The following is a 20,600-nucleotide window of genomic DNA, read 5'->3' as shown; positions in this document are numbered from 1 at the left end:
TGTAAAAGTGTCTACAGTGGTTCCAAGCCTCGAGTCTGCATGTCACACCGCCTGGAGAAGGGCAGGTCGATGCCAACCATCAGATGGAAGGAAGCCTTCTCGCCAACTCTGATTGAACCAACCTCAGTCAGTCACTTTGTCCAGGGGCCATTCCATGCTGGCTCACAGCTCACCTGTAATCTCAGCTACTTGGGAAGCTGAGGGAGGAAGATTACAACTTCAAGCCCAGCCTGGGCAACTTAGTGAGACCCTGTCTCAAAATTTAAAAATAAAATAAAAAGGGGCTAGAGCCAGGTGTGGTGACGCATGCCTGTAATTTCAGTCCTTGGAAGGTGAGACAGGAGGATCACAGGTTTGTGACCAGCCTCAGTAATTTAGCAAGACTCTCAGCAACGTAATGAGACCTTGTTTCAAAACAAAACATAAAAAATAAAAAAGGGCTGGGAGTATAGCTCAGTGGCAGAATGTCCCTTGGCCCAAACCCCAGTGTCAAAATTAGTAAATTAACTAATTATTTGTTTTTAAAGGGAGGAGCTGCGAGTGTAGCTCAGTGGTAAAGTGCTTGCTTGGGTGAGGGCTTGGGTTCAATCCTCAGCACTCCAAGAAAAAGAGGAAAAAAATGAAAGCTAGGCATGGGGGCACGCACCTGTAATCCCAGCTACTCAGGAGACTGAAGAAAGAAGAGCACAAGTCCAAGGCCGGTCTCAACAATTTATCAACATAAAAAGGTAGGACATCCCTGGGTTTAATCCCTAATAGCCCCCCAGAAAAAGTCAGGTGCCTGTGGGAGTATAAGTAGGAGTAGGAGTTGTTGGGGAATATGGGGTAAAGGAAACACGGCTCGACAGACGAGAACAGAACAGGCTTTATTGAACTTCCGGGAAGATGGCGACCGAGAAAAGCGGGGCTTAAGAGCCCCGCTAACAACCAATCTCCATTACCACAAAACCAGCGCCTTTCATAGCCAGAAAACACCATCACCAGAAAAACAAAAAAAAAACACCAGGCTCCAGAGAGAAAGCGGACTGAGAACAGAGCTCAGGGCCACAGAGGAGACACACGCGCCCGAGGACGCGGCAGCAGCGCCATACTGCCGGCGGCAGCGGCGAACTCAACGGACGGCTACAGCAAGCCGAGGTGAGCCACTGTGGAACAGCCAGGCGGGATTTCTCCACGCAGAGAGCGTCTAAAGCTCCCAAGGCCGAGCTCAGCACACGCTGCAGGGATTCAGAGTTGAAATCAAAACCAGAGAAGAAAAAAAGACGCCAGCCTCACGGCCGAGGGCGTGGCAGAGGCGCCATATTGCCACCGGCGGCGGCAGCAGCAGTGAATTCACCGAGTCCAGTACAGCTACATCTGCGTACTCAAGAACAGTGAGTCAAATTGCGGGCCACAGAGGAGAAATCCCAGTACTGTACCTCCTGGGACTTGACCCAGTGAGGGAGTGGTGGTGGCAGAGATATCACACCATAGGAGAACGTGCAACCTGGCACCCCCCATAGTTTAAAGCAGCCTCTATCGACTCCCTGGGTCAGAGACTCTGTGATACAACCCAGTAAAGGAATAGTGGGGTCTGAGATAATACAGACTTGAGATCCAGAGCACCTTAAGTGAAGCCATAGTGACCTAAGGGAAGAACCCAGAGAAGGCACAAACCTCCGAAATCATGGGAAAGAGGAATAACACTGGAGTAATGAATGCGCACAACCCCACAACATCAGAACCCGATAAAACAGAAAATCAGAGATTTCTAGAAGATCAAATCAGGAAAATAACTGTAGAAATAATAGAGGTGCTTCGAAAAGAACTCAGAGAGAGCCAAAAAGAGATAAAGGATGCAATTAATGAAGTAAAGGCCTCAATTCAAAGCACAAACAACCGATTAGAACACATGGAGAACAGAATCTCGCTCTTAGAAGATGAGCAATCCAAAAATGAACGCATAGTTTCTAATCTAGAAAAAAATATCCAACAGCAGGAATCTGACATGGAAGAAATATGGGCCCATCTTAAGAGAGCTAACCTAAGAATAATTGGAATAGAGGAGGGAAAAGAAAGTGAAACCAAAGGGATCAACAATCTCTTCAAGGAAGTAATAGCAGAAAATTTTCCAAATATAGAGCAAGAGGTTGATACAAAGGTCCAGGAAACTTATAGAACTCCCTTTAGACAGGATCGGAGAAGAGGATCCCCACGCCACATAATTGTCAAAATGACCAATGTGGAAGCCAAGCAGAGAATCTTAAAGGCAACAAAAACAAAGGGCCAAGTGATATTCAGAGGCAAACCAATTAGAATCACTCCAGACTTCCCAAACCAAGTCATGAGAGCCAGAAGGGCTTGGCGTAACATATTCCAAACTCTGAAAGAAAACAACTTCCAGCCAAAAATTTCCTATCCAGCAAAACTTTCTATCAAATTAGATGGAGAAATAAGAAGCTTCCACGACAAACAGAAACTGAAGGAATTTATGTCTTCAAAACCAGCGCTAGAGAAAATACTCAAAGAGATTAACTACAAAGAAGAAATAGGTAACACTCACCAGAACCAGAGAAACAAGATTTTCCATCCAACAGACAACTAAGATTGGTTATCTGTGGAGATTCATTATTTTTGTTAGTCTTTACCTATCTCTAAATTGTATTGTTTGCCTTTATTGTTGTTAATTTTTAGGATTTCTAGTTGGAATATTAATATACCTTCAGATATAGCATTTGGAAATATTTTATCCAATTCTATTAGTAACTTTTAACTCTGTTTACATTGTCTTTGGATATACAATATTTTCTTTTATTTTTTAGGGAGTTTGTATATTCTTCTGTTGCCTGTGCCATTGAAATCATATCCAAGAAATCACTGCCAATTTCAATGTTGTGAGGTTTTATGACCCAGAATTTCTTCTAAAAGTTTATAGTCTTAAGATTTATATTTAGGTCTTTTATCTATTTTGAGTTAATACTTGTATGTGGGATTAGGTAAGGGTCCAATTTTATTCTTTTCCATGTAATTATTATTTTTCAACAATATTTAGTTAAAAGATTATTATTTCCACCACCAAATGTTCGTGGAAACCTTGTCAAAAATAACTTGTCAATATAGGGAAGAATTTAGCTCTAGGCTTGTATTTAACTCCAATGGTTTATATATCTGCCTTTAGAACAGTATTACACTGTTTCAATTATTGTAGCTTTATATGGTTTGAAATCAGAAAATATATATCTTCTAGCTTTGTTCTTTTTCAAGATCGTTTTGGGTATCTAGAATTCATATTCCATATTAGGATAGATTTTTTTCTGAAAAATAAATATATGAATATATGATAGTTTCACCTAAAAAAAACAGAAAAAAATATGCTCTGGTAAGAAAGAAAGCAAAAAGAAATATTGAAATGTTATCTTTAAGTTATCAAAAGCTTGGTATCAGACAAATGAAACTGTTATGTGAGATTAACATTTTTAATTTTGGATAAATTGCTATAATACTAGATGTCAACCACTAAGCTAAGCATGGGAAGGAGGGATGGGGAGGGAATGGGGTGGGGTCGGGTGGGGGCTGACTGGGCGATGTGTGCATGTATGTCTACAAAAGTTTGTATCCCACTATGATGTATGAATACAGTGCACCAATAAAATAAAAAAAATAAAAAAATAAAAAAAAAAGAACAGGCTTTATTTGGAGTAAAGCCTGGGAGGGGGACTGACCAGGAAAGAGAATCCATGAGAGTCAGGAGCCCCTGTTCCTTACAGACTAGGGGCTTTTTTTTTTTTTTTTTCAGTACTGGGGATGGAACCCAGGGGCATTCTACCGCCAAGCAACACCACCAGCCCAGTTTTTTATTCTTATTTTGGTTTTGGTTTTTTGTTTGTTTGTTTTTGCAGTACTGGGGATAGAACCCAGGGGCATTGTACCTCTGAGCTACATCCCCAACCCTATTTTTTAGTCTTTCTTTTGAGACAGGGTCTCACTGAGTTGCCTCACTAAGTAGCTGAGGCTGTCGGATTACAGCATGCACCACCACACCCGGCTTTTATTCTTATTTTGAAATAGGGCCTCACTGAATTGCAAAGGGCCTCATTAAGTGGCTGAGGCTGTCCATGAACTGCAATCCTCCTGTTTCAGCCTCCCAAATACTGGAATTACAAGCGTGTGCCACCACACCTGGATAGACTAGGGGCTTTTTACGGAACAAGAAAGCAGGGGATACAGGAGTAGCCATGTATGCTGCTGGTTGGTGGGCTAGTGACCAGGTCATCTTGGGGCAGGGTAATAGTCAGGGCATGTTTCTCTTTTCTTCGTGTCATTTAGGTCCCTTTGTTCTCCACCTTCTCCAGCCAGTCCTCACGGCCAGACCTCACGGTGCTCACAGGAGTGTTGGCAGCATGGTCTGGAGTAGTTTGTCTTTGCCCAGGAAAATTCTCCACTTGGGCCCCCTTCCCTTCTATACCTGCCCAACCTTCCCAGCCAGCCCCACATGCCCTTCTGGGCATGCTCAGGATCCCTATCCATCCCTCCAAGAGCCTCCAGATCAGGACTCTGCACTATAGAGAGCACCCCAGGCCATTCTTCCCCTGGGCAAAATGAACCAGAATAAGGACTATACCACATCACGTGACCAGGAGATAGGAAACCAGTCTATAACTTTGAGTGCCAGACAGTAAGCCTAAGGTTCCTTTCAATGCTTTCAAAACTGAGTTCCAATCCTTCCTCCCGCCAGGATGCAATCATGCTGCCTGCAGACCCTCCCCTTTGCCAGCTGGGGGTACAAGCAGTGGACCACACCTTGGACTCAGGCTTCATCTTGCTCCTCTTCATCCTCACCCATTCCCACCCACCACCGTGTCTACCTAGAGACTCACACATCTGGGTGTGTCTTAAACTTTCTGTGGAATCAAATTGCCAACGTGCTTGGGCCTAAGACATGTGCATCCCGCAGGGAAATGGGCTCCTGATCCAGCGGGCAGTCTGTTTGTGAGGAGGCCAGCCAGAGGGGCTGAGATGTCTCTACTTCCTTCTGCTCCCACCAACTCTCACCTTCAGGATGTGAAGAAGCCAAAGAGATTCCTTCTCCTCACTCACCCTCCCTCACCTTCCGCCCAGGGATGTTATAAGAATTAGTGGGATAACAGATGAAGTGCCTCCAAGGAAACGGGCTACATAAATCCACAGTGTTGTTATTAAATTCCAAATTTAGCCCTCGGGATCGGTGAGACATGACAGATCTGGGCTGGGAGCAATCCCAGCTGCGTGGACAGGAAGTCCCTATAAAAGCAAAATCCATAGCGTGCAGGCTTTGGAGGCTAAAGGAAACTCTAAAACCCCAAAGGCATATACTTCACCAAAGGCCAAAGAGGCTTTTTTTTTTTTCTGGCAATCTCCCCAAGGAGGCAGGAAGCTCGATGTCCTCAAGGCAGCCCCTGCCTTCTTCCACTAGTTCAGAGTTGTAAAAACTTCCTCCTCTCCAGCCAAACCCACTTCCCCATGGCTTCCACTCCAGGAAGAGCTCACCCTTTCCCCAAGACAACCCTTGACTGACAGAACCACTCTCTTCTCATTTCCAGCTAAATACCCAGAGCCCCTTCAACAGGTTGCACTCCACCATCTGAAGGCAGGCCCCACCTTGATACTCTACTGAACAAGACTTCCAAAAGTCACATGGCTCCAGGAGGGCCCAGGGATAGGACAGAACAGAATCGCATTTCTGCACCCCAGGCACCTACCTCCTTACCTCCTATAGAGAGAGGCAGCTGGGGAAACGTGTGCTTTTTTTTTTTTTTTAAGAGTCTATATTAGATCACAATCTCTGCCACTGATGTATCTGGCTGGTCATGACCCCAAAGAACACCAGAGGAAAATCAAGCAGGACAGGACCTCCTGGGAGCTGACCACAGCCACCACGCTGAGTTACACCGACTTATGTTTAAGGCTCTGCCTCTTACTGAGTGACTCTTAGCCAATGGGTTAAATCCTGTTTCTGTTTGCTTTTTTTTTTTTTTTTTTTTTTTTTTTGCAGTACTAGGGATGGAACCTAGGGACATTCTATCTCCCATTACACTCCCAGCTCTATTTTTTATTCTTTTTTGTGAAACAGAGTCTCATTAAGTTGTGAAGGTCCTCACTAAGTAGCTGAGGCTGTCCACAAGCCCACTCCTATCTCAGCCTTCCAAATGCTGGGATTACACATGTGTGCCACCACTCCCAGCTTCTTTTCTTTAAAATTTATTTATTTATTTATTTTGTATAACTGGGAATTGAACTTAGAGGCATTCCGAGCTATACTCCCAGACTGATTTTATTGATTTTATTTCTTATTTAGAAACAAGATCAGCCAGGTGTGGTGGTACACACGTGTAATCCCAGTACTTAGGAGGCTGAAATAAGAGAATCCGGGTTCACAGACATTCTCAGCTACTTAGTGAGGCCCTCTGCAATCTAGTGAAACCCTGTCTCAAAATAAAGAATAAAAATCAGGCTATGAGGGTAGCTTGGAGGTAAAATGCCTCTAGGTTCGATCCCTAGCACCACAAAAAAAAAAATGAAAGAATAAGAAGAATAAGAAGAAGAAGGAGAAGGAGAAGAAGGAGAAGGAGAAGAAGAAGAAGGAGAAGGAGAAGAAAAGAAGAAGAAAAGAAGAAGAAGAAGAAGAAGAAGAAGAAGAAGAAGAAGAAGAAGAAGAAGAAGAAGAAGAAGAAGAAGAAGAAGAAGAGGAGGAGGAGGAGGAGGAGGAAGAGAAGGAGGAGGAGGAGGAGGAGGAGGAGGAGGAGGAGGAGGAGGAGGAGGAGGAGGAGGAGGAGGCAGCCAGGCATGGTGGCATATGCTTGTAATCCCAGCACTTGGGAGGCTGAGACAGGAGGATTGCACAGGTTCAAAGTCAGCCTCAGCTACTTGGTGAGGCTCTCAGCAACTTAGTGAGACCCTCTTTCCAAATAAATTATAAAATAAGGCTGAGGGTATAGCCCAGAGGTAGAAAGCCTCTGGGTTCCATCCCCCAGTACCACAAAAAAAAAAAAAAAAGAAAAGAAAAGAAACAGAAACAGAGTCTCACTAGGTAGCTGAAAGCCTCACTAAATTGCTATGGCTGTCCTCCTGTCTCAGTCTTCCAAGTATAGGATTATAAGCATTCACCATCAGGCCTAGCTCAGTTTGCTTATTTCTGTCATGGGGACAATAATTCCCACCTTGAAAAACTGTTAACATGCCGGGCGTGGTGGCGCACGCTTGTAATCCCCGCGCTTGGGAGGCGGAGACAGGAGGATCGCGCAGGTTCGAGGCCAGCCGCGCTGGCGTAAGAGACCCTGTTTCAAAAATATAAAATAGGTCTGGGAGTGTAGCCCTAAGTTAGAAGGGCTTCCAGGAACCCCAGTACCACCAAAAAAAAAAAAAAAAGAAAAACTGTTAACATGTATAAGGTGCCTAGAAGAGTGAAGAGTATGTGCTAAACAAAAGGAAGGCGTTATTGTTACATTTCGAACCTTGCAGCAGCTTCCAAGAACAGGAAACCCAGGAGGTAGCAGGAGTCCACTGATTTTACAATAAGGCGCCAGTACAATTCAAGGCAGAAAGAAATGCTGCTAAGACAATTTAATATCTTCAAGCAAAAGAATAAAATCAGACCCTTTCTCATACCATCTCAAAATTAACTCAAAATGGATCAGAGACCTAAGGTAAGAGCTAACACTGGTCATAAAAGAAAACATAAGAGCACATCTTTGTGACCTTGAATTTCACAAGAGTTTCTTTTCTGAACCCAGAGGCATTCTACCTCCAAGTTACACTCCAACCCGTGCATACATATGTGCATGCGTGCGTGCATGTGTGTGTTTAAAACAGGTTTTTTGTTTTGTTTTGTTTTTGCGGTACTGCGGATTGGACCCAGAGGCATTCTACCTCCGAGCTATACCCCCAGCCCAATATTTTATTCTTTATTTTGAAACAAGGTCTCACTGAGTTACAGAGGGCCTCACTGAGTAGCTGAGGCACCTGCCATCCTCCTGTCTCAGCCTCCCAAATACTAGGATTACAAGCATGTGCCAACATTCTGGTTTAAAACAGGGTTTTGGTGGGGTGTGGTGGCACATGCTTGTAATCCCTGCACTTGGGAGGCTGAGACAGGAGAATCTCACAGGTTCAAAGCCAGCCTCAGCTACTTAGTGAGGCTCTCAGTAACTTACTGAGACCCTGTTTCCAAATAAAGTATAAAATAGGTCTGGGAGTATAGCCTGGAGGTAGAAGAGCCCCTGGGTTCTACTCTCAGTACCACAAAATACATAAATAAATAAATAAATAAATAAATAAATAAATAAATAAATAAACAGGGTTTTCCTAGGCTGCTAAGGGAATTGCTAAACTGCTGAGTCTGGTCTTAAGCTTGTGATCCTCCTGTATCAGCCACCCAAGTGTTGGGATTATAGACATGCTCCACCAGGCCTGGCTCTAGAAAAGTTTCTTTTTCTTTTCTTTTCTTTTTCTTTTTTTCTTTTTATTTTTCTCTTTCTTTTTTTTTTTTATTTCTTTTTTTTGTGTGTGGTACTGAGAATGGAACCTAGAGGCATTCTACCTCCAGGCTATACTCCCAGACCTATTTAGTATTTTTATTTCAAAACAACTAAGTTGCCAGGTGTGGTGGTGCATGCTTGTAATCCCAGTGCTTGGGAAGCTGAGATAGGAGGATCGCGCAGGTTCGAAGCCAGCCTCAGCTACTTAGTGAGGCTCTCAGCAACTTAGTGAGACCCTGTTTCCAAATAAAGTATAACATAGGTCTGGAAGTATAGCCTGGAGGTAGAAAAGCCCCTGGGTTCCACCCCCAGACCACATACCAAAAAAAAAAAAAAAAGGAAAAGAAAAGAAAAAAAAAAGAAAACAGCTAAGTTGCTGAAATTCTCACACAGTAGCTGAGGTTGGCTTCTAACATATGCAGTCCTTCTGTCTCAGCCTCTCAAGTACTGGGATAACAAGCGTGTGCCACCACGTCCAATCGCAAAGTTTCTTTTGGTATATTAAAACACAAGCGATTAAAAAATTAGTTAATTTAGAATTTATCAAAATTAAAATGCTTGAGGCTGGGTGTGGTGGCACACGCTTGTGTTTGTACCCAGCCACAGCAACTTGTGAGGCCCTCTGCAACTTAGTGAGACCATTTCAAAATAAAGAATAAAATAGGGCCAGGGAGGTAGAATGCCCCTGGGTTTAATCCCAAATACAGCAAAAAAAAAAAAAAAAAAAAAAAAAAATTTTTAAATGTTTGAGTCAGGTACAGTAGCCACTCTTGTTATTCTAGTTCTTAGGATGCTAAGACAGGAAGATCACGGGTTCGAGGCCAGCACACATTACCTAGCAATATCCTGTTTTAAAAATAAAGTTTAAAAATAATAAAAATAATAAAATAAAATAGAGCAGGGCATGGTGACCCACGTTTGTAATCCCAGTTCTTGGAAGGCTAAGACAGGAGGATCACAGGTTTGCCACCAGCCTCAGCTACTTAGTGAGGCCTCTGCAACTTAGTGAGATCCTGTTTCAAAAATAAAGAATACAAGCTAGGCGTGGTGGCGCACACTTGTAATCCCAGTACTTGGGAAGCTGAGACAGGAGGATCCCATAGGTTCAAAGCTAGCCTCAGCTACTTAGTGAGGCTCTCAGCAACTTAGTGAAACCCTGTTTCCAAATAAAATATATATTTAAAAAAAAATAGGTCTGGGAGTGTAGCCCAAAGGTAGAAGGTCCCTAGGTTCCATCCCCAGTACCACAAAAATAAATAAATAAATAAATAAATAAATAAATAAATAAATAATACAAATTAGGGCTGGGTTATAGCTTGGAGGTAGAATGCCCCTGGGTTTAATCCCCTGTATCACAAAAAAATAAAAATTAAAAGGGCTAGAGCTGGGCATGGTGGCACATGCTTGTAATCCCAGCATTTGGGAGGTAGAGACAGGAGGATCAGGGTTCGCAGACAGCCTCAGCTACTTAGTGAAGCCCTTTGCAACTCAGTGAGACCTTGTTCAAAATAAAGAATAAAGGGCCGGGCCTTGTGGCGCACGCTTGTAATCCCAGCATTCGGGAAGCTGAGGCCAGAAGATCGCGGTTCGCGGACAGCCTCAGCCACTTAGTGAGGCCCTCTGCAACTCAGTGAGACCTGGTTTCAAAATAAAGAATAAAAAATAAGGCAGGGTCTGTAGCTCAGAAGTCAAATTCCCATGGGTTCCATCCCCAGACCCACACACACAAAAAAAAAAGAATATAAAATAGGCTGGGGGTGTAACTTGGAGATAGAATGCCCCTAGTTCCATCCTCAATACTGCAAAAATAAATAAATAAATAAATAAATAAATAAATAAATAAATAAATAAGGCTTGTGCTATTAACTTGGAAATAGAACACTCCTGAATCAGGCATAGTGGCACATGTTTGTAATCCCAGTACTTGAAAGGCTGGGACAGGGAGATTGCAGGTTCATGACCAGAACCAGCTACTTAGTAAGGTCCTCTTCAACTTAGTGAGACTCAGTTTCAAAATAAAGAATGCAAAGTAGGGCTGCAGGTGTAGCTTGGAGGTAGAATGCCCCCTGGGTTACATCCCCAGTACTGCAAAAAAAAAAAAAAAGAAAGAAAGAAAGAAAGAAAAGAAAAAAGGAAGAAAGAAAAAAAGCAGAACACTCCTGGGTCCAATCCCCAGCACCTCCAAAATATATATATATAAACAATTAAACAACTAAAGCTAGGTGTGGCAGGGCATGCTTATAAGGTCAGTACTTGGGATACTGAGACAAGAGGATCTCATATTTGTGGTCAGCCTCAACAACTTATTGAGACCCTGTTTCAAAATTAAAAAATAGAGGATGGGGATATAACTCAGAGGTAGAGTACTTTCCTAGCATGCATGAGGCCTTGGGTTCAATCCCTAGTACCATAAACAAACAAATTTTTAAAAACTGGTCTGGGGATACCTGTGGCTCAGTGGTAGAGTGCATGTTAAGGAGTTCCTGGGTTCTAGCCCAGCACCAGAACATATGGAGCTAGGAATGTAGCTTGGAGGTAGGATGCCCCTGGGTCCATCTCCAGTGTCACAAAAAATTAATGATTGAGGGTATATCTCAGAGGTTCAACCCTAAGTTCCATAAAACAAAACAACAGGCTGGGGGTATAGCTCAATGGTACAGTGCTTGCCTTTTATGCACAAGGGCCTGTGTCCTATCTCTAGCACCACAAGTCACATGCGCGCACGTGCATGTGTGTGTGTGTGTGTGTGTGTGTGTGTGTGTAGGTGTGTGTGTGTGTGTGTGTGTGTGTAGGTGTGTGTGTGTGTGTGTGTGTGTGTGTGTGTGTGTGTAAAAAGTACCTAAGTAGCAAATGGCTCCCCTGCCATCAGGAGGGGAGAGCTCCAGGTGAAGTGGCCTGAAGCCCAGTTAATGAGCTGACAGGCTTGTGCAAGTCGGCTAGCCTGTCTGTGCCTCCGTGGCCTCATCCACATACAGAAATAAATAAATAAAAAGGCAGCAATACCTGCATGCTGCACAGAAGTGCCAGGTCAGCAAAGAGTTTGTTTTGCCTTGGTTTTTGCAAGGAGGCCTAAGGGAAAGAGGCATCTTGTTCACATGTTTCCTCTACCCATTGTCTATGGGTTGGGTAATTTCTTTCTTTCGTTTTTTTCTTTTCTTTTCTTTTCTTTTCTTTTTTTTTCTTTTTTTTTTTTTTTTTTTGTGCTGGAGATGGAACCTAGGGACATTCAAGGAACTCCAAGCTACACCCTCATTCCTTTTTTACTTTGAAACATAATCTCACTAAGTTGCTGAGGCTGGCCTCGATCTGTGATCTCCTGTCTCAGCCTCCTTAGTACTTAGGATTACAGGAACATGTCACCATGCCTGGCTTAGGTTGGGCAATTTTGTGTGTGTGTGTGTGTGGTACTAGGGATAGAACCCAGAGGCATTCTACCTCCAAGCAACATGCCCAGACCTATTTTTTATTCTTTATTTTGAAACAGGGTCTCACTGAGTTGCAAAGGGGCTCACTAAGTAGCTGAGGCTGTCCTTGAACCTGCGATCCTCCTGCCTGTCTCCCAAGTACTGGGATTACAAGTATGGGCCACCACACCCGGCTAGGTTTGGGCAATTGTTTTTGTTTTTTTTTGTTTTTTGTTTTTTTTTTTTTGTGTGTGTGTGTGTGTGGTACTGGGGGTTGGAACCCAGAGGCTTTCTACCTCCGGGCTACACCCCAGCCCTATTCTGTAATTTATTTGGAAACAGGGTCTCACTAAGTTGCTGAGAGCCTTACTAAATAGCTGAGTCTGGCTTCAGATCTGTGGGATCCTCCTATCTCAACCTCCCAAGCACTGGGATTACAAGCATGCGCCACCACGCCCGGCTTAGGTTGGGCAATCTCTAACCAAACTCTCTGAATATCACTAGAGATGGTGGGGGCAGACACATTTTAGAACCCCCTCCTGGCCCTGGGATGCACGCACTCACAGCATGTAGGAAGGCGATGGCAGAGGCTGCTCCCCAGGCAGAGCGGCTCCGCAGGTGAGCGGCCTCAGTCAGTGCGGGATGCCACCCCTGAATTAACAAGGTGAATGAGGAAGCCCCTCAGAGGAGCGTGGTTTTAGAAGAAATACACACTGAAGCTGAGAGGAGGAGAACATGGTGTAAATCTTCCCATCTTCCAAACAACGCAGAACAGAAATCTATAGAGGCGAATCCTGGATGTCTAAAGATCTGGACTTTTTAAAAATCCAATTTGATAGGTTCCACCTTACTGCCTTGCAGCAAGTCCCTGGAAACGCTTACTTAAATGGATACAGGAGACGGATGTCATGAGGCAGGGCTTACAGCTCCCCTGCAATCCAGGCCTGCGAGCAGCACCAGTCTGTTGCTTCCTCCACTCTCCAGGGCAGGATTTGAGATGTGGAGAGAAAGCTGCTGAGAGCCGCTTCCTCAGAGCCACTCCCTCATCCCAGAGCAGGGGACTGAGATGCAGAGGGAAAAGGGGCCTTGCTTCAGATCACAAAAGGAGGGGCTCGGGATGGGGGAGGACACAGGCTTAAAGCCTGGTCTCGGACCCAGCACTAAGGGACCCTCACCCAAGCCTGTCGAAGAACAAAAAGGAAGCATAGCACTGTAGGGAACTGAACACTGGACCATAATAGGCTGCTGGGGTTCCAGAGCTCTAACCCCCAAAGAAACTGCAAGCTGCCTCACTGGGGAGCCACAAAAGGAGAATGCTGTTTGCACAGGATCTGCGGAGACCTGGCCACAGAGATGGGCAGACGTCACTGCGCGCAAGTGAATAACAGAAAACCCTCCAGGTTCTGCTTCCCTATGAGGGCTGAATCCTATAAACAAGATTACCACCCCCATTAGACCTTCTTGGAGAAGAAAGAGTGACCTCTCCAGTTGATCTGGCATCCGGCTTTCTTCAAGCTTGCAGGAGGGTAGGGGCCTTGACAATAAGGCAGGCAGCTTCCAAGCCTGTGCCCACAGTGCCCCCTCGTGGGGATCTGTAGGAGGACCTCATGTTCCACCAAATCAAGGCCAGCACTGGGGCAGGGGATAGCACCATCCTTCCTAAACTGTGCCTTTCTGCAATGTCCTCCCCTCCCTTTAGCTCAGTGCTTCTAATTTTAGCTGCAGGGGATTCACCTTCAGGGCTTGTTAAAACACAGGTTGCAGCCAGGCATAGTAGCATCCACCTGTAATCCAAGTACTTAGGAGGTTGAGACAGGAAGATAGCAGGCTCAAGGCCACCATCACAACTTAACAAGACCCTGTTTCAAAATGAAAAAAATAAATAAAAGGTTTGGGGTGTAGTTCAGAAGTAGAGTGCCCCTGGGTTCATTTCCTAATACACACACACACACACACACACACACACACACACACACATATGCACGCATATATATATATATATATATATATACACACACACACATATATATGTATGTATGTATGTATGTATGTATGTATGTATGTATATATATATATATAAATCTCACAGGTCGCTGGGTCCTCCCGTTTCTGATTCAGTCACTCTGGAAATGGTACCTTAGAATACGCAGTTCTAACGAGGTCCCAGGTGACGCTGATGCAGATATACATGTGGAGAGCCCTGTGTACCAGTGGACGCTCAGCACCAATTCTGGCTCCTTAGTGAGATGTTTCCCTTCAAGCCTCCAGGCTTAGAGAATGTCAGAGGTAGGACACTTTTACCGAGTTCCTTAGCTTCTTTGAGCCTCAATAATAGAACTCTTCAGAGTGTTTGTAAAAGGTAAATTGGTACAAGAGATTTACTTAGCTCAGTACCTGGCACATGGAATATACTCAATAAATGCTTGCTATTCTCCTACTTTTTTTTTTTTTTTTTTTGCCAGTATGGGGATGGAACCCAGCAGCATTCGACCTCCGAGATACCACCCCTGCTCTATTTTTTTTTCTTTATTTTGAAACAGGGTCTCACTGAGTTGCAGAGGGCCTCACTAAGTAGCTGAGGCTGTCCACAAACCGCGATCCTCTGGTCTCAGCCTCCCAAATGCTGGGATTACAAGCGTGTGCCATGATGCCCGGCTCTCCTAGCATTTTTATTAGCAATAAAAATAGTATTGCCACTCCTTGCCAGCTCCTTGTGGACAAGGACAGTGTCCCACTGAAGACACACAATTTCCAGAGGAAAAATGGACCTTGGAGAACCATTAATCCAAATTTTCCCACACCTGGCTGCTTAGCAGCAACACCTGGGAAGTTGTTAGAATTCCAAGTATGTTGGTGCCTCACAGACCTAATCAAAACCTGGGGCTAGAGGCTGAGCATTTGTATTTAAAAAAAAAAAAAGTGCAGGCTTGGGAACTACTCACCTAGGCTTGCACATGATGCAGACAGGGAAATGGAAAGCTGGAAGTCTTTTACCTGTCCATCTCCCCTCGCTGGCTAGAGGCTGAGTTAGGAACAGGAACTGGTTTTCTGATTCCTGGTCTGAACCTTTTTCCAAGCTACACTGCTTGGACACCACTTCATCAGTTCCTATCCTTCAGCACAAATCTCTCTGATATGTATGATGAGCAATCAAATAGTTTTAAGTATTTCCTGTGTGAAGGAACTCAGCATGTGCCAAGGACACTCGATCCACTGCTAAACATCTGATTCTCCAGCATTTTCGTTTACTCAACCAAAATATTGAACGAGAGTCCTCAGCCTGGCATACAAGGCTCTCCTTGATCTGTTCCCTGCTCATCTCTCCAATCTCTTTTCCCATCAGGACCTCACTTGTACCCTAACTCCCACACAGCCTGTGGCCACTGGGATGAAGCCTCGTGACTGGATTGCAGGGAGTCCAAGGGTAAATGGATGGGGAGATGAATAAATGCCTGGAGGTATGTTCACTCCCTGAACAGAGCTCTAGAACACAGAGCTTTCTGCTTTGCCAGCACAAATGAATCAAGTGTCATACTTCTGCACTCCTGCAGCCAACCTGAAGTCTATTTTTGAAACAGAATTTCTCCTCCCAGAAATGTATTGTGCAAAACTCTGCTGGAAGCCACCGAAGTCCTGCAGGACTTTGATTCAGGAAGAGAATGCCCACTGGCACACTCCCTCTACAGAAAGGCTGGTCTCATACCTGCCTGCTTGCTCCCATCTTTTGTGGCCTCATGAGACCCCTGCTCTTGTACCTCTAAATGAGATCAAGTCTCCTGCCCTGTTGTATTATTTCTCCCAGATGCCTTCCAGAGGGCCCAGCCTCCCTACTCTGATCTTGGCTCTGAATTCCCATGTCACTGTCTGCTACTCCATGGTGAAGAACAGGAGTCAGGCCATGAGATCATGAGTTGTTTAACCTGCTTTCAGCCTTAAGGGCAGAGAGAGTTTCTGGTCTTTGTTTTTCATGTGTGTGTATGTGATAGTATAGATTGAACCCAGGAGCATTCTACACCCCAAGCAAGCACGTATTTTGAAACAGGCTCTTGCCAGGTTGCTGAGAGTCTTGCTAACTTGTTGAGGTTGGTCTCAAATCTGTGATCCTCCTGCTCCAGCAACACTAGGACTGGGATCACAAGCATGAGCCACCATGCCCGGCTACATGACAGCTTTTTTATCTCCCCAGTTCCCAGAACAAGGACTAGTACACACAGTAACAAAGTGAATGGGGATTTGGTTGGGCATTTAATGGCAACTTACTGAACACAGCAGCAGAGTCTTACATACCATCATATGCCCAATAGAAAGCTGTTGCTTGATTTTTTTTTTTTTTTTTCGGGTTTGGGGATGGAACCCAGGGGCATTTGACGTTCGAGTTATACCCCCTGCCCTATTTTTTATTCTTTATTTTGAAACAGGGTCTAAGTTGCAGAGGTCCTCATTAAGTAGCTGAGGCTGTCCACGAACCACATGCTGGGATTACTAGCATGCACCACCATGCCTGGCTGCTTGATATTTTTATTTATTTATTTACTTGTTTATTTATTTTGGTGGTCCTGGGGGCAGAACCCAGTGGCTTTCTACCTCCGGGTTTTACTCCCAGACCTTTTTTTTTTTTTTTTTTTTTTTTTTTTTGGTGGTAATAGGGGTGGAACCCAGAGGCTTTCTACCTCCAGGCTATACTCCCAGACCTATTTTATATTTTATTTGGAAACAGGGTCTCACTAAGTTGCTGAGAGCCTCACTAAGTAGCTGAGGCTGGCTTCGAACCTGTGCGATCCTCCTGTCTCAGCCTCCCAAGCATGGAGATTACAAGCATGCGCCACCATGCCCGGCTCTACTCCCAGACCTATTTTATATTTTACTTGGAAACAGGGTCTCACTAAGTTGCTGAGAGCCTTACTAAGTAGCTGAGGCTGGCTTCGAACCTGTGATATCCTCCTGTTTCAGCCTCCCAAGCTCTGGGATTACAAGTGAACACCACCATGCCTGGCTGTTGCTTGATATTTAAATGCTTAAATGAGTAACTATACAGCTATGCTTTGGTATCACACAATTGCATTACAATCCTGGCCCCACCAAGCAGCTGAGACCTGGGCCCAGTGAGACCTGCCTTAGGCCATTGCAGACTGAAGATCACAGTTTATATGGTTTACAGTAGCACCTGCCTCTGCTCCACAAGTGTATGGTATAAAATGCTGTCTTTCAGTCTGTGCACATCCCCAGCATGTAAAAGAACTGTTAACTTGCTTATTGCAAGGCGAGCCAAAATTCACGTTGACATGTATAGTGAAACTAAAGATTTACCAGGAGTTTCTTCAAAAGCAGAGCAGCGCTTCTTCAGGGACTATGTAATTGTTGTTCTCCTGAATCAAAATTCATTCAGGAGTGCATTTGTAGATCTGGATCTGTCTCTTAAGAGTGCAAGAGGCTGTGTGCATTGCCAGACACCGTAGAGATGTTAAATGTTTTGTGAAACTGTTCCCAACTATTTAAGAGCGTGCTAGTGAACCCCTAGTTCAACACTTAGCTCTTAATGTCATAAAGGGTGAGGGGATGGTTGGTAGAGTTCTCTGATCTTCCATCCAGATGCATGGCGACGACTGGCATACAGACGCTCCAAGCAAATAACTTGACAGGGACAGAAAGGACCAAAGCACCTGAATTCTTTCAGGGACATCTTCCATCTTAAATACATCACTCCTCTTCTACTTAGCCTTCACTATTTTACCTCTTCTGGTTTTCAGTTCTACACTAATATAAATACTCCATTTGCCCTTTTTTTCCCCATATCCCAAGACTCCATCCAAAGTCCCCTATGAGAAATAGGTGCCAGTGCCAGATAACTACAAATCAAAGTTTCTGTGTGAACACTCCTGTCCTTGAGCTCCAGGTGGGTCTATTTTCAGAGAGCACAATATAAGTTCCTATCCTCTATGCAAAGAGGAAGGATACTATAGCCTCTACCTAGAAGGACAAATAATTCTACCTTAAAGCGGTAACTCTTCTCTCAGGTCAGCAGTACGGCTACCCATTAAAAACAAACAAAAAAACCAAGCCCCTAGAATAGTATGGGAGGACCAGTTTTTGAGTGCCTGTATCACTTTTGTTCCTATGACTTAAAAAATTTTTTTCACTTTGGATAAAGTTGCATTTTGTCATGACAAAAATGTTCTAGCTAATAAGTGTATACAAAAAGAAAAAATGTTTAAATGAAACCAGTATTCCCCATTTTTAGTTTGGCTAGGGAACATCCACCCCTAGGCAAACTGGGATGTGCCTGGCTTTCTGTTTTGAAGTTAAATAGACAGTAAAGTGCTCAGTCTTAATTTTCGCCAAAACTAAAAAGTATGAATGAAGCAGAAATAACATCCTGCCCCTTTGACCTCTGCCGCCACTCTTATTCCAGGTAAAACCAGAGAACCCGCCTTTTTAGGTCCTGTAATTTCTCCACACAGGCAAGAACTATGCTCTTGTTATGGGCCCAGTAGTTATCATCTTACCTAGTCTTAGTCTAGGCTTATACTTAATGATTAATATTTTTAAATATGTGGTAGTGAGGTGGCACAAGCCTATAATTCTAGTACCTGGGAGCAGAAACAGGAGGATTACAGATTTAAAGACAGCCTTGGCAGCATAGTGAGACTGTCAGCAAACCAGCTGGACCCTATTTCAAAACAAAACACAAAAGGGGAGGGCTGGGAGTGTGGTTGACAGGTAGAATGCCCCTGAGTTCACACCCCAGTAATACAAAAAAATATGTGGTTGACTAGGTAAAAACTATTCCCCAAGCAGAAGTGTTACTTTTATAATTACGTACAATAAAACAGCTATATAACAAAAAAAAAAAAATGCTGTCTTTAAGGGGAGCCCAAAGTAATCAACTTGCTAGGAAAGAGAGCAGGGAGTTAAAAGCTCTTTCAACTGATATACGTGATTACTCAGTATATCCAGCTACAAACACAATCCGAGTGTCAGTGCAAGCCTAAAGTACTTCACATCTTCACTGGAGACACTAGCTGCTCCTTTTCCAGAACCACCTGTAGCTCCCCTTCTCACCATTCTTCAAAGATTCCATGGCTGGGAGCACAGCTCAGTGGCAAAGTACCTGCCCATCAATCCCCACTACCTCTCATTAAGCCACAGCTTCCACCAGTGCCAAGTGGAGTGAAGGGATGTGCTCGCTTTGATTCCGCTTAGTCAACTTTGCATTCTTACCAAGACTCTTCCAAAGCCTGTTGACAGCAGAGTGCTGTCTGGTTACTGTCAGAGCCAACAAAGTGCTGAATCTCCAAGAATCCTCAAGTTCAATAGCTCAATTGTCCACAGTTTAAAGCAAGTTCCTGCAAGTCCCTGCTTCCTGTCAGTTGCTTAGCACTTCAGTTTCTAAATGGTTCTCACAGACACTACATCCTTTGAGCCTCAAAACAGCCTGAGTCAGGGCTGCAGAGCAGGTACCTTTGAAGCCCCCAATTTAGGGGACTTAAAACATCCAGATGGACTAGATGGAAGAATTGTGCAGAGGGAACAGGCCAGAGGGCAGATGAGGGTGTGGGCTGGCATAGCAGAGGCTATGGTGACTTGGAAAATTGATACCCATGGTGATGGACACAGTCAAACCTCTAACCATACCGTCATGACACAGGAAGGGGACCCAACCAGCTTTGCTGTTATTCCAGGAGGGTGGAAACCTGGACCTTCATGTAAAACTAAGTTTCAAATGCTATCTGTGTCTAAGAAGGCACACAGGAAAACAGCCAATTTTACTTCCTATTCCTAGTGGCTTCTTTGAAAAATAGGCAAACCCCAAGTTAACAAAAATTCCCTCTCCAGAAGCCACTGGCTATATAATTGCATGTGACCTCCCCCTGAGCACAGCCCAAAAGAAAATCCTCCACTTTGTGATACCCTGCAGCTTTGCCTTTTCTTCACATTGGCCTGCTACCCAGCTCCAAGAAAACCACCTCCTGCCTTCCGTTCTCTCCATTGCTTCAAGTCCACTCCCAGCCAGCCCCAATGTAACATCGCCTTCATGATGGGCAAGGATCCTCACCCACAGGCCACTCACCACTTCCCCTGGCTCACATGACACACCTTCCACGGAAACTCTTGGTGCCTGCAGGCACCACCCTTGGCCTCCAAGCACTGCTGCTCCAGTATCCACCTTGGAGAAAGCAGAACTGAAGCCCCCAGGCCTCAGCACCTTGTCCACACTCGCCTTACCAGCAGGCCACCTTTATTTCCTGGCCCTTAGAGTTCCACACTCCTAAGTCTGGAGGCTCAGCAGCACCAAACTTCAGGCACACTGGAGCCCATAGGCTCAGCCCAAATTCCCTAGTTACACCCCAGCCTTGAAGTCTGTAGCTCCTTCTGGCCCAGGACCTCATCGAGCTCTACAAAACTTTTTCTAGTGATTCTTATCCCTTCTGCTTCCACAGCTAATGTTTTGCCTGAATCCTCTTCCTGCCCAACCAGGTCTTTGGGCAATCTATTGCTTCCTGAAATTTCTCTAGCTTCCCATCCACACATGTGGCCCCCACCACCACCCTCTTACTGGGGACTGATTTTAGGGGCATTCTGAGCTATACCCCCCAATCATTGTTTTCAAACAGGACCTTGTCACAGTGCTGAGGGCCTCAAATTGCTGAGCCAGGCCTCAACCCTGACAATCTGTCATGGCCTCCGAAGTACTGGAATTAAGATG

This window comes from Muscardinus avellanarius, assembly GCF_963383645.1.
Source record: "Muscardinus avellanarius genome assembly, chromosome: 4".
Taxonomy (NCBI): domain Eukaryota; kingdom Metazoa; phylum Chordata; class Mammalia; order Rodentia; family Gliridae; genus Muscardinus; species Muscardinus avellanarius.
The sequence above is the reverse complement of the archived record's forward strand: the minus strand, read 5'-3'. Positions refer to the sequence as shown.